The sequence below is a fragment of the Pantherophis guttatus genome, chromosome 16 (assembly GCF_059756535.1).
Source record: "Pantherophis guttatus breed Tessera chromosome 16, ASM5975653v1, whole genome shotgun sequence".
Lineage (NCBI taxonomy): Eukaryota > Metazoa > Chordata > Lepidosauria > Squamata > Colubridae > Pantherophis > Pantherophis guttatus.
The window spans coordinates 17,033,302-17,046,846 of NC_142078.1; positions in this window are offsets into that span (position 1 = coordinate 17,033,302).

A 13,545-nucleotide genomic window follows, 5' to 3' on the forward strand; every position below is an offset into this window, starting at 1 on the left:
AAGGCTATACTCCACGGTCAGGAAAAATCCTGCCCAGGAACCAAAATGTTTTTTGAAGCCAAATTTTTTTTTGAAACCAAATACAAAAACGGACACCAGGATGAGTTTCAGGATGAAATTCCATGTCTAAAAATGGTGTTGCTTCAACTTTTTAAAAATCAAGCCTTTTTGGTGCCAGGAGAAGAAAAGGCTATACTCCACGGTCAGGAAAAATCCTGCCCAGGAACCAAAATGTTTTTTGAAGCCAAATTTTTTTTTTGAAACCAAATGCAAAAACGGACACCAGGATGAGTTTCAGGATGAAATTCCATGTCTAAAAATGGTGTTGCTTCAACTTTTTAAAAATCAAGCCTTTTTGGTGCCAGGAGAAGAAAAGGCTTTACTCCACGGTCAGGAAAAATCCTGCCCAGGAACCAAAATGTTTTTTGAAGCCAAATTTTTTTTTTGAAACCAAATGCAAAAACGGACACCAGGATGAGTTTCAGGATGAAATTCCATGTCTAAAAATGGTGTTGCTTCAACTTTTTAAAAATCAAGGCTTTTTGGTGCCAGGAGAAGAAAAGGCTTTACTCCACGGTCAGGAAAAATCCTGCCCAGGAACCAAAATGTTTTTTGAAGCCAATTTTTTTTTTGAAACCAAATACAAAAACGGACACCAGGATGAGTTTCCTGATGAAATTCCATGTCTAAAAATGGTGTTGCTTCAACTTTTTAAAAATCAAGCCTTTTTGGTGCCAGGAGAAGAAAAGGCTATACTCCACGGTCAGGAAAAATCCTGCCCAGGAATCAAAATGTTTTTTGAAGCCAAATTTTTTTTTTGAAACCAAATACAAAAACGGACACCAGGATGAGTTTCAGGATGAAATTCCATGTCTAAAAATGGTGTTGCTTCAACTTTTTAAAAATCAAGCCTTTTTGGTGCCAGGAGAAGAAAAGGCTATACTCCACGGTCAGGAAAAATCCTGCCCAGGAACCAAAATGTTTTTTGAAGCCAAATTTTTTTTTTGAAACCAAATGCAAAAACGGACACCAGGATGAGTTTCCTGATGAAATTCCATGTCTAAAAATGGTGTTGCTTCAACTTTTTAAAAATCAAGCCTTTTTGGTGCCAGGAGAAGAAAAGGCTTTACTCCACGGTCAGGAAAAATCCTGCCCAGGAACCAAAATGTTTTTTGAAGCCAAATTTTTTTTTTGAAACCAAATACAAAAACGGACACCAGGATGAGTTTCAGGATGAAATTCCATGTCTAAAAATGGTGTTGCTTCAACTTTTTAAAAATCAAGCCTTTTTGGTGCCAGGAGAAGAAAAGGCTTTACTCCACGGTCAGGAAAAATCCTGCCCAGGAACCAAAATGTTTTTTGAAGCCAAATTTTTTTTTTGAAACCAAATGCAAAAACGGACACCAGGATGAGTTTCCTGATGAAATTCCATGTCTAAAAATGGTGTTGCTTCAACTTTTTAAAAATCAAGCCTTTTTGGTGCCAGGAGAAGAAAAGGCTTTACTCCACGGTCAGGAAAAATCCTGCCCAGGAACCAAAATGTTTTTTGAAGCCAAAATTTTTTTTTAAACCAAATACAAAAACGGACACCAGGATGAGTTTCCGGATGAAATTCCATGTCTAAAAATGGTGTTGCTTCAACTTTTTAAAAATCAAGCCTTTTTGGTGCCAGGAGAAGAAAAGGCTTTACTCCACGGTCAGGAAAAATCCTGCCCAGGAACCAAAATGTTTTTTGAAGCCAAATTTTTTTTTTGAAACCAAATACAAAAACGGACACCAGGATGAGTTTCAGGATGAAATTCCATGTCTAAAAATGGTGTTGCTTCAACTTTTTAAAAATCAAGCCTTTTTGGTGCCAGGAGAAGAAAAGGCTATACTCCACGGTCAGGAAAAATCCTGCCCAGGAACCAAAATGTTTTTTGAAGCCAAATTTTTTTTTTGAAACCAAATGCAAAAACGGACACCAGGATGAGTTTCAGGATGAAATTCCATGTCTAAAAATGGTGTTGCTTCAACTTTTTAAAAATCAAGCCTTTTTGGTGCCAGGAGAAGAAAAGGCTTTACTCCACGGTCAGGAAAAATCCTGCCCAGGAACCAAAATGTTTTTTGAAGCAAAATTTTTTTTTTGAAACCAAATACAAAAACGGACACCAGGATGAGTTTCAGGATGAAATTCCATGTCTAAAAATGGTGTTGCTTCAACTTTTTAAAAATCAAGCCTTTTTGGTGCCAGGAGAAGAAAAGGCTTTACTCCACGGTCAGGAAAAATCCTGCCCAGGAACCAAAATGTTTTTTGAAGCCGAATTTTTTTTTTGAAACCAAATGCAAAAACGGACACCAGGATGAGTTTCAGGATGAAATTCCATGTCTAAAAATGGTGTTGCTTCAACTTTTTAAAAATCAAGCCTTTTTGGTGCCAGGAGAAGAAAAGGCTTTACTCCACGGTCAGGAAAAATCCTGCCCAGGAACCAAAATGTTTTTTGAAGCCAAATTTTTTTTTGAAACCAAATACAAAAACGGACACCAGGATGAGTTTCAGGATGAAATTTCATGTCTAAAAATGGTGTTGCTTCAACTTTTTAAAAATCAAGCCTTTTTGGTGCCAGGAGAAGAAAAGGCTATACTCCACGGTCAGGAAAAATCCTGCCCAGGAACCAAAATGTTTTTTGAAGCCAAATTTTTTTTTTGAAACCAAATGCAAAAACGGACACCAGGATGAGTTTCAGGATGAAATTCCATGTCTAAAAATGGTGTTGCTTCAACTTTTTAAAAATCAAGCCTTTTTGGTGCCAGGAGAAGAAAAGGCTTTACTCTACGGTCAGGAAAAATCCTGCCCAGGAACCAAAATGTTTTTTGAAGCCAAATTTTTTTTTTGAAACCAAATGCAAAAACGGACACCAGGATGAGTTTCAGGATGAAATTCCATGTCTAAAAATGGTGTTGCTTCAACTTTTTAAAAATCAAGCCTTTTTGGTGCCAGGAGAAGAAAAGGCTTTACTCCACGGTCAGGAAAAATCCTGCCCAGGAACCAAAATGTTTTTTGAAGCCAAATTTTTTTTTTGAAACCAAATGCAAAAACGGACACCAGGATGAGTTTCAGGATGAAATTCCATGTCTAAAAATGGTGTTGCTTCAACTTTTTAAAAATCAAGGCTTTTTGGTGCCAGGAAAAGAAAAGGCTTTACTCCACGGTCAGGAAAAATCCTGCCCAGGAACCAAAATGTTTTTTGAAGCCAATTTTTTTTTTGAAACCAAATACAAAAACGGACACCAGGATGAGTTTCCTGATGAAATTCCATGTCTAAAAATGGTGTTGCTTCAACTTTTTAAAAATCAAGCCTTTTTGGTGCCAGGAGAAGAAAAGGCTATACTCCACGGTCAGGAAAAATCCTGCCCAGGAATCAAAATGTTTTTTGAAGCCAAATTTTTTTTTTGAAACCAAATACAAAAACGGACACCAGGATGAGTTTCAGGATGAAATTCCATGTCTAAAAATGGTGTTGCTTCAACTTTTTAAAAATCAAGCCTTTTTGGTGCCAGGAGAAGAAAAGGCTTTACTCCACGGTCAGGAAAAATCCTGCCCAGGAACCAAAATGTTTTTTGAAGCCAAATTTTTTTTTTGAAACCAAATGCAAAAACGGACACCAGGATGAGTTTCAGGATGAAATTCCATGTCTAAAAATGGTGTTGCTTCAACTTTTTAAAAATCAAGCCTTTTTGGTGCCAGGAGAAGAAAAGGCTTTACTCCACGGTCAGGAAAAATCCTGCCCAGGAACCAAAATGTTTTTTGAAGCCAAATTTTTTTTTTGAAACCAAATGCAAAAACGGACACCAGGATGAGTTTCAGGATGAAATTCCATGTCTAAAAATGGTGTTGCTTCAACTTTTTAAAAATCAAGCCTTTTTGGTGCCAGGAGAAGAAAAGGCTTTACTCCACGGTCAGGAAAAATCCTGCCCAGGAACCAAAATGTTTTTTGAAGCCAAATTTTTTTTTGAAACCAAATACAAAAACGGACACCAGGATGAGTTTCAGGATGAAATTCCATGTCTAAAAATGGTGTTGCTTCAACTTTTTAAAAATCAAGCCTTTTTGGTGCCAGGAGAAGAAAAGGCTATACTCCACGGTCAGGAAAAATACTGCCCAGGAACCAAAATGTTTTTTGAAGCCAAATTTTTTTTTTGAAACCAAATGCAAAAACGGACACCAGGATGAGTTTCAGGATGAAATTCCATGTCTAAAAATGGTGTTGCTTCAACTTTTTAAAAATCAAGCCTTTTTGGTGCCAGGAGAAGAAAAGGCTTTACTCTACGGTCAGGAAAAATCCTGCCCAGGAACCAAAATGTTTTTTGAAGCCAAATTTTTTTTTTGAAACCAAATACAAAAACAGACACCAGGATGAGTTTCCTGATGAAATTCCATGTCTAAAAATGGTGTTGCTTCAACTTTTTAAAAATCAAGCCTTTTTGGTGCCAGGAGAAGAAAAGGCTATACTCCACGGTCAGGAAAAATCCTGCCCAGGAACCAAAATGTTTTTTGAAGCCAAATTTTTTTTTGAAACCAAATACAAAAACGGACACGAGGATGAGTTTCAGGATGAAATTCCATGTCTAAAAATGGTGTTGCTTCAACTTTTTAAAAATCAACCCTTTTTGGTGCCAGGAGAAGAAAAGGCTATACTCCACGGTCAGGAAAAATCCTGCCCAGGAACCAAAATGTTTTTTGAAGCCAAATTTTTTTTTTGAAACCAAATGCAAAAACGGACACCAGGATGAGTTTCAGGATGAAATTCCATGTCTAAAAATGGTGTTGCTTCAACTTTTTCAAAATCAAGCCTTTTTGGTGCCAGGAGAAGAAAAGGCTTTACTCCACGGTCAGGAAAAATCCTGCCCAGGAACCAAAATGTTTTTTGAAGCCAAATTTTTTTTTTGAAACCAAATGCAAAAACGGACACCAGGATGAGTTTCAGGATGAAATTCCATGTCTAAAAATGGTGTTGCTTCAACTTTTTAAAAATCAAGGCTTTTTGGTGCCAGGAAAAGAAAAGGCTTTACTCCACGGTCAGGAAAAATCCTGCCCAGGAACCAAAATGTTTTTTGAAGCCAATTTTTTTTTTGAAACCAAATACAAAAACGGACACCAGGATGAGTTTCCTGATGAAATTCCATGTCTAAAAATGGTGTTGCTTCAACTTTTTAAAAATCAAGCCTTTTTGGTGCCAGGAGAAGAAAAGGCTTTACTCCACGGTCAGGAAAAATCCTGCCCAGGAACCAAAATGTTTTTTGAAGCCAAATTTTTTTTTGAAACCAAATACAAAAACGGACACCAGGATGAGTTTCAGGATGAAATTCCATGTCTAAAAATGGTGTTGCTTCAACTTTTTAAAAATCAAGCCTTTTTGGTGCCAGGAGAAGAAAAGGCTATACTCCACGGTCAGGAAAAATACTGCCCAGGAACCAAAATGTTTTTTGAAGCCAAATTTTTTTTTTGAAACCAAATGCAAAAACGGACACCAGGATGAGTTTCAGGATGAAATTCCATGTCTAAAAATGGTGTTGCTTCAACTTTTTAAAAATCAAGCCTTTTTGGTGCCAGGAGAAGAAAAGGCTTTACTCTACGGTCAGGAAAAATCCTGCCCAGGAACCAAAATGTTTTTTGAAGCCAAATTTTTTTTTTGAAACCAAATACAAAAACAGACACCAGGATGAGTTTCCTGATGAAATTCCATGTCTAAAAATGGTGTTGCTTCAACTTTTTAAAAATCAAGCCTTTTTGGTGCCAGGAGAAGAAAAGGCTATACTCCACGGTCAGGAAAAATCCTGCCCAGGAACCAAAATGTTTTTTGAAGCCAAATTTTTTTTTGAAACCAAATACAAAAACGGACACGAGGATGAGTTTCAGGATGAAATTCCATGTCTAAAAATGGTGTTGCTTCAACTTTTTAAAAATCAACCCTTTTTGGTGCCAGGAGAAGAAAAGGCTATACTCCACGGTCAGGAAAAATCCTGCCCAGGAACCAAAATGTTTTTTGAAGCCAAATTTTTTTTTTGAAACCAAATGCAAAAACGGACACCAGGATGAGTTTCAGGATGAAATTCCATGTCTAAAAATGGTGTTGCTTCAACTTTTTAAAAATCAAGCCTTTTTGGTGCCAGGAGAAGAAAAGGCTTTACTCCACGGTCAGGAAAAATCCTGCCCAGGAACCAAAATGTTTTTTGAAGCCAAATTTTTTTTTTGAAACCAAATACAAAAACGGACACCAGGATGAGTTTCAGCATGAAATTCCATGTCTAAAAATGGTGTTGCTTCAACTTTTTAAAAATCAAGCCTTTTTGGTGCCAGGAGAAGAAAAGGCTTTACTCCACGGTCAGGAAAAATCCTGCCCAGGAACCAAAATGTTTTTTGAAGCCAAATTTTTTTTTGAAACCAAATACAAAAACGGACACCAGGATGAGTTTCAGGATGAAATTCCATGTCTAAAAATGGTGTTGCTTCAACTTTTTAAAAATCAAGCCTTTTTGGTGCCAGGAGAAGAAAAGGCTATACTCCACGGTCAGGAAAAATACTGCCCAGGAACCAAAATGTTTTTTGAAGCCAAATTTTTTTTTTGAAACCAAATGCAAAAACGGACACCAGGATGAGTTTCAGGATGAAATTCCATGTCTAAAAATGGTGTTGCTTCAACTTTTTAAAAATCAAGCCTTTTTGGTGCCAGGAGAAGAAAAGGCTTTACTCTACGGTCAGGAAAAATCCTGCCCAGGAACCAAAATGTTTTTTGAAGCCAAATTTTTTTTTTGAAACCAAATACAAAAACAGACACCAGGATGAGTTTCCTGATGAAATTCCATGTCTAAAAATGGTGTTGCTTCAACTTTTTAAAAATCAAGCCTTTTTGGTGCCAGGAGAAGAAAAGGCTTTACTCTACGGTCAGGAAAAATCCTGCCCAGGAACCAAAATGTTTTTTGAAGCCAAATTTTTTTTTTGAAACCAAATGCAAAAACGGACACCAGGATGAGTTTCAGGATGAAATTCCATGTCTAAAAATGGTGTTGCTTCAACTTTTTAAAAATCAAGCCTTTTTGGTGCCAGGAGAAGAAAAGGCTATACTCCACGGTCAGGAAAAATCCTGCCCAGGAACCAAAATGTTTTTTGAAGCCAAATTTTTTTTTTGAAACCAAATACAAAAACGGACACCAGGATGAGTTTCAGGATGAAATTCCATGTCTAAAAATGGTGTTGCTTCAACTTTTTAAAAATCAAGCCTTTTTGGTGCCAGGAGAAGAAAAGGCTTTACTCTACGGTCAGGAAAAATCCTGCCCAGGAACCAAAATGTTTTTTGAAGCCAAATTTTTTTTTTGAAACCAAATGCAAAAACGGACACAAGGATGAGTTTCAGGATGAAATTCCATGTCTAAAAATGGTGTTGCTTCAACTTTTTAAAAATCAAGCCTTTTTGGTGCCAGGAGAAGAAAAGGCTATACTCCACGGTCAGGAAAAATCCTGCCCAGGAACCAAAATGTTTTTTGAAGCCAAATTTTTTTTTGAAACCAAATACAAAAACGGACACCAGGATGAGTTTCAGGATGAAATTCCATGTCTAAAAATGGTGTTGCTTCAACTTTTTAAAAATCAAGCCTTTTTGGTGCCAGGAGAAGAAAAGGCTATACTCCACGGTCAGGAAAAATCCTGCCCAGGAACCAAAATGTTTTTTGAAGCCAAATTTTTTTTTTGAAACCAAATACAAAAACGGACACCAGGATGAGTTTCAGGATGAAATTCCATGTCTAAAAATGGTGTTGCTTCAACTTTTTAAAAATCAAGCCTTTTTGGTGCCAGGAGAAGAAAAGGCTATACTCCACGGTCAGGAAAAATCCTGCCCAGGAACCAAAATGTTTTTTGAAGCCAAATTTTTTTTTTTGAAACCAAATGCAAAAACGGACACCAGGATGAGTTTCAGGATGAAATTCCATGTCTAAAAATGGTGTTGCTTCAACTTTTTAAAAATCAAGCCTTTTTGGTGCCAGGAGAAGAAAAGGCTATACTCCACGGTCAGGAAAAATCCTGCCCAGGAACCAAAATGTTTTTTGAAGCCAAATTTTTTTTTTGAAACCAAATGCAAAAACAGACACCAGGATGAGTTTCAGGATGAAATTCCATGTCTAAAAATGGTGTTGCTTCAACTTTTTAAAAATCAAGCCTTTTTGGTGCCAGGAGAAGAAAAGGCTTTACTCCACGGTCAGGAAAAATCCTGCCCAGGAACCAAAATGTTTTTTGAAGCCAATTTTTTTTTTGAAACCAAATACAAAAACGGACACCAGGATGAGTTTCCTGATGAAATTCCATGTCTAAAAATGGTGTTGCTTCAACTTTTTAAAAATCAAGCCTTTTTGGTGCCAGGAGAAGAAAAGGCTTTACTCCACGGTCAGGAAAAATCCTGCCCAGGAACCAAAATGTTTTTTGAAGCCAAATTTTTTTTTTGAAACCAAATACAAAAACGGACACCAGGATGAGATTAAGGATGAAATTCCATGTCTAAAAATGGTGTTGCTTCAACTTTTTAAAAATCAAGCCTTTTTGGTGCCAGGAGAAGAAAAGGCTTTACTCCACGGTCAGGAAAAATCCTGCCCAGGAACCAAAATGTTTTTTGAAGCCAAATTTTTTTTTTGAAACCAAATGCAAAAACGGACACCAGGATGAGATTAAGGATGAAATTCCATGTCTAAAAATGGTGTTGCTTCAACTTTTTAAAAATCAAGCCTTTTTGGTGCCAGGAGAAGAAAAGGCTATACTCCACGGTCAGGAAAAATCTTGCCCAGGAACCAAAATGTTTTTTGAAGCCAAATTTTTTTTTGAAACCAAATGCAAAAACGGACACCAGGATGAGATTAAGGATGAAATTCCATGTCTAAAAATGGTGTTGCTTCAACTTTTTAAAAATCAAGCCTTTTTGGTGCCAGGAGAAGAAAAGGCTATACTCCACGGTCAGGAAAAATCCTGCCCAGGAACCAAAATATTTTTTGAAGCCAAATTTTTTTTTTGAAACCAAATGCAAAAACGGACACCAGGATGAGATTAAGGATGAAATTCCATGTCTAAAAATGGTGTTGCTTCAACTTTTTAAAAATCAAGCCTTTTTGGTGCCAGGAGAAGAAAAGGCTTTACTCCACGGTCAGGAAAAATCCTGCCCAGGAACCAAAATGTTTTTTGAAGCCAAATTTTTTTTTTGAAACCAAATGCAAAAACGGACACCAGGATGAGTTTCAGGATGAAATTCCATGTCTAAAAATGGTTTTGCTTCAACTTTTTAAAAATCAAGCCTTTTTGGTGCCAGGAGAAGAAAAGGCTATACTCCACGGTCAGGAAAAATCCTGCCCAGGAACCAAAATGTTTTTTGAAGCCAAATTTTTTTTTTGAAACCAAATGCAAAAACGGACACCAGGATGAGATTAAGGATGAAATTCCATGTCTAAAAATGGTGTTGCTTCAACTTTTTAAAAATCAAGCCTTTTTGGTGCCAGGAGAAGAAAAGGCTATATTCCACGGTCAGGAAATATCCTGCCCAGGAACCAAAATGTTTTTTGAAGCCAAATTTTTTTTTTGAAACCAAATGCAAAAACGGACACCAGGATGAGTTTCAGGATGAAATTCCATGTCTAAAAATGGTGTTGCTTCAACTTTTTAAAAATCAACCCTTTTTGGTGCCAGGAGAAGAAAAGGCTATACTCCACGGTCAGGAAAAATCCTGCCCAGGAACCAAAATGTTTTTTGAAGCCAAATTTTTTTTTTGAAACCAAATGCAAAAACGGACACCAGGATGAGTTTCCTGATGAAATTCCATGTCTAAAAATGGTGTTGCTTCAACTTTTTAAAAATCAAGCCTTTTTGGTGCCAGGAGAAGAAAAGGCTTTACTCCACGGTCAGGAAAAATCCTGCCCAGGAACCAAAATGTTTTTTGAAGCCAAATTTTTTTTTTGAAACCAAATACAAAAACGGACACCAGGATGAGTTTCAGGATGAAATTCCATGTCTAAAAATGGTGTTGCTTCAACTTTTTAAAAATCAAGCCTTTTTGGTGCCAGGAGAAGAAAAGGCTTTACTCCACGGTCAGGAAAAATCCTGCCCAGGAACCAAAATGTTTTTTGAAGCCAAATTTTTTTTTTGAAACCAAATGCAAAAACGGACACCAGGATGAGTTTCAGGATGAAATTCCATGTCTAAAAATGGTTTTGCTTCAACTTTTTAAAAATCAAGCCTTTTTGGTGCCAGGAGAAGAAAAGGCTATACTCCACGGTCAGGAAAAATCCTGCCCAGGAACCAAAATGTTTTTTGAAGCCAAATTTTTTTTTTGAAACCAAATGCAAAAACGGACACCAGGATGAGATTAAGGATGAAATTCCATGTCTAAAAATGGTGTTGCTTCAACTTTTTAAAAATCAAGCCTTTTTGGTGCCAGGAGAAGAAAAGGCTATATTCCACGGTCAGGAAAAATCCTGCCCAGGAACCAAAATGTTTTTTGAAGCCAAATTTTTTTTTTGAAACCAAATGCAAAAACGGACACCAGGATGAGTTTCAGGATGAAATTCCATGTCTAAAAATGGTGTTGCTTCAACTTTTTAAAAATCAAGCCTTTTTGGTGCCAGGAGAAGAAAAGGCTTTACTCCACGGTCAGGAAAAATCCTGCCCAGGAACCAAAATGTTTTTTGAAGCCAAATTTTTTTTTGAAACCAAATGCAAAAACGGACACCAGGATGAGATTAAGGATGAAATTCCATGTCTAAAAATGGTGTTGCTTCAACTTTTTAAAAATCAAGCCTTTTTGGTGCCAGGAGAAGAAAAGGCTTTACTCCACGGTCAGGAAAAATCCTGCCCAGGAACCAAAATGTTTTTTGAAGACAAATTTTTTTTTTGAAACCAAATGCAAAAACGGACACCAGGATGAGTTTCAGGATGAAATTCCATGTCTAAAAATGGTGTTGCTTCAACTTTTTAAAAATCAAGCCTTTTTGGTGCCAGGAGAAGAAAAGGCTTTACTCCACGGTCAGGAAAATCCTGCCCAGGAACCAAAATGTTTTTTGAAGCCAAATTTTTTTTTTGAAACCAAATACAAAAACGGACACCAGGATGAGTTTCAGGATGAAATTCCATGTCTAAAAATGGTGTTGCTTCAACTTTTTAAAAATCAAGCCTTTTTGGTGCCAGGAGAAGAAAAGGCTATACTCCACGGTCAGGAAAAATCCTGCCCAGGAACCAAAATGTTTTTTGAAGCCAAATTTTTTTTTTTGAAACCAAATGCAAAAACGGACACCAGGATGAGATTAAGGATGAAATTCCATGTCTAAAAATGGTGTTGCTTCAACTTTTTAAAAATCAAGCCTTTTTGGTGCCAGGAGAAGAAAAGGCTTTACTCCACGGTCAGGAAAAATCCTGCCCAGGAACCAAAATGTTTTTTGAAGCCAAATTTTTTTTTTGAAACCAAATGCAAAAACGGACACCAGGATGAGTTTCAGGATGAAATTCCATGTCTAAAAATGGTGTTGCTTCAACTTTTTAAAAATCAACCCTTTTTGGTGCCAGGAGAAGAAAAGGCTATACTCCACGGTCAGGAAAAATCCTGCCCAGGAACCAAAATGTTTTTTGAAGCCAAATTTTTTTTTTGAAACCAAATGCAAAAACGGACACCAGGATGAGTTTCCTGATGAAATTCCATGTCTAAAAATGGTGTTGCTTCAACTTTTTAAAAATCAAGCCTTTTTGGTGCCAGGAGAAGAAAAGGCTTTACTCCACGGTCAGGAAAAATCCTGCCCAGGAACCAAAATGTTTTTTGAAGCCAAATTTTTTTTTTGAAACCAAATACAAAAACGGACACCAGGATGAGTTTCAGGATGAAATTCCATGTCTAAAAATGGTGTTGCTTCAACTTTTTAAAAATCAAGCCTTTTTGGTGCCAGGAGAAGAAAAGGCTTTACTCCACGGTCAGGAAAAATCCTGCCCAGGAACCAAAATGTTTTTTGAAGCCAAATTTTTTTTTTGAAACCAAATACAAAAACGGACACCAGGATGAGATTAAGGATGAAATTCCATGTCTAAAAATGGTGTTGCTTCAACTTTTTAAAAATCAAGCCTTTTTGGTGCCAGGAGAAGAAAAGGCTATACTCCACGGTCAGGAAAAATCCTGCCCAGGAACCAAAATGTTTTTTGAAGCCAATTTTTTTTTTTGAAACCAAATGCAAAAACGGACACCAGGATGAGATTAAGGATGAAATTCCATGTCTAAAAATGGTGTTGCTTCAACTTTTTAAAAATCAAGCCTTTTTGGTGCCAGGAGAAGAAAAGGCTTTACTCCACGGTCAGGAAAAATCCTGCCCAGGAACCAAAATGTTTTTTGAAGCCAAATTTTTTTTTTGAAACCAAATGCAAAAACGGACACCAGGATGAGTTTCAGGATGAAATTCCATGTCTAAAAATGGTGTTGCTTCAACTTTTTAAAAATCAAGCCTTTTTGGTGCCAGGAGAAGAAAAGGCTATACTCCACGGTCAGGAAAAATCCTGCCCAGGAACCAAAATGTTTTTTGAAGCCAAATTTTTTTTTTGAAACCAAATACAAAAACGGACACCAGGATGAGTTTCAGGATGAAATTCCATGTCTAAAACTGGTGTTGCTTCAACTTTTTAAAAATCAAGCCTTTTTGGTGCCAGGAGAAGAAAAGGCTTGACTCCACGGTCAGGAAAAATCCTGCCCAGGAACCAAAATGTTTTTTGAAGCCAAATTTTTTTTTTGAAACCAAATACAAAAACGGACACCAGGATGAGTTTCAGGATGAAATTCCATGTCTAAAAATAGTGTTGCTTCAATTTTTAAAAATCAAGCCTTTTCGGTGCCAGGAGAAGAAAAGGCTTTACTCCACGGTCAGGAAAAATCCTGCCCAGGAACCAAAATGTTTTTTGAAGCCAAATTTTTTTTTTGAAACCAAATGCAAAAACGGACACCAGGATGAGTTTCAGGATGAAATTCCATGTCTAAAAATGGTGTTGCTTCAACTTTTTAAAAATCAAGCCTTTTTGGTGCCAGGAGAAGAAAAGGCTTTACTCTACGGTCAGGAAAAATCCTGCCAAGGAACCAAAATGTTTTTTGAAGCCAAATTTTTTTTTTGAAACCAAATGGAAAAACGGACACCAGGATGAGTTTCAGGATGAAATTCCATGTCTAAAAATGGTGTTGCTTCAACTTTTTAAAAATCAAGCCTTTTTGGTGCCAGGAGAAGAAAAGGCTTTACTCCACGGTCAGGAAAAATCCTGCCCAGGAACCAAAATGTTTTTTGAAGCCAAATTTTTTTTTTTGAAACCAAATGCAAAAACAGACACCAGGATGAGTTTCAGGATGAAATTCCATGTCTAAAAATGGTGTTGCTTCAACTTTTTAAAAATCAAGCCTTTTTGGTGCCAGGAGAAGAAAAGGCTTTACTCCACGGTCAGGAAAAATCCTGCCCAGGAACCAAAATGTTTTTTGAAGCCAATTTTTTTTTTGAAACCAAATACAAAAACGGACA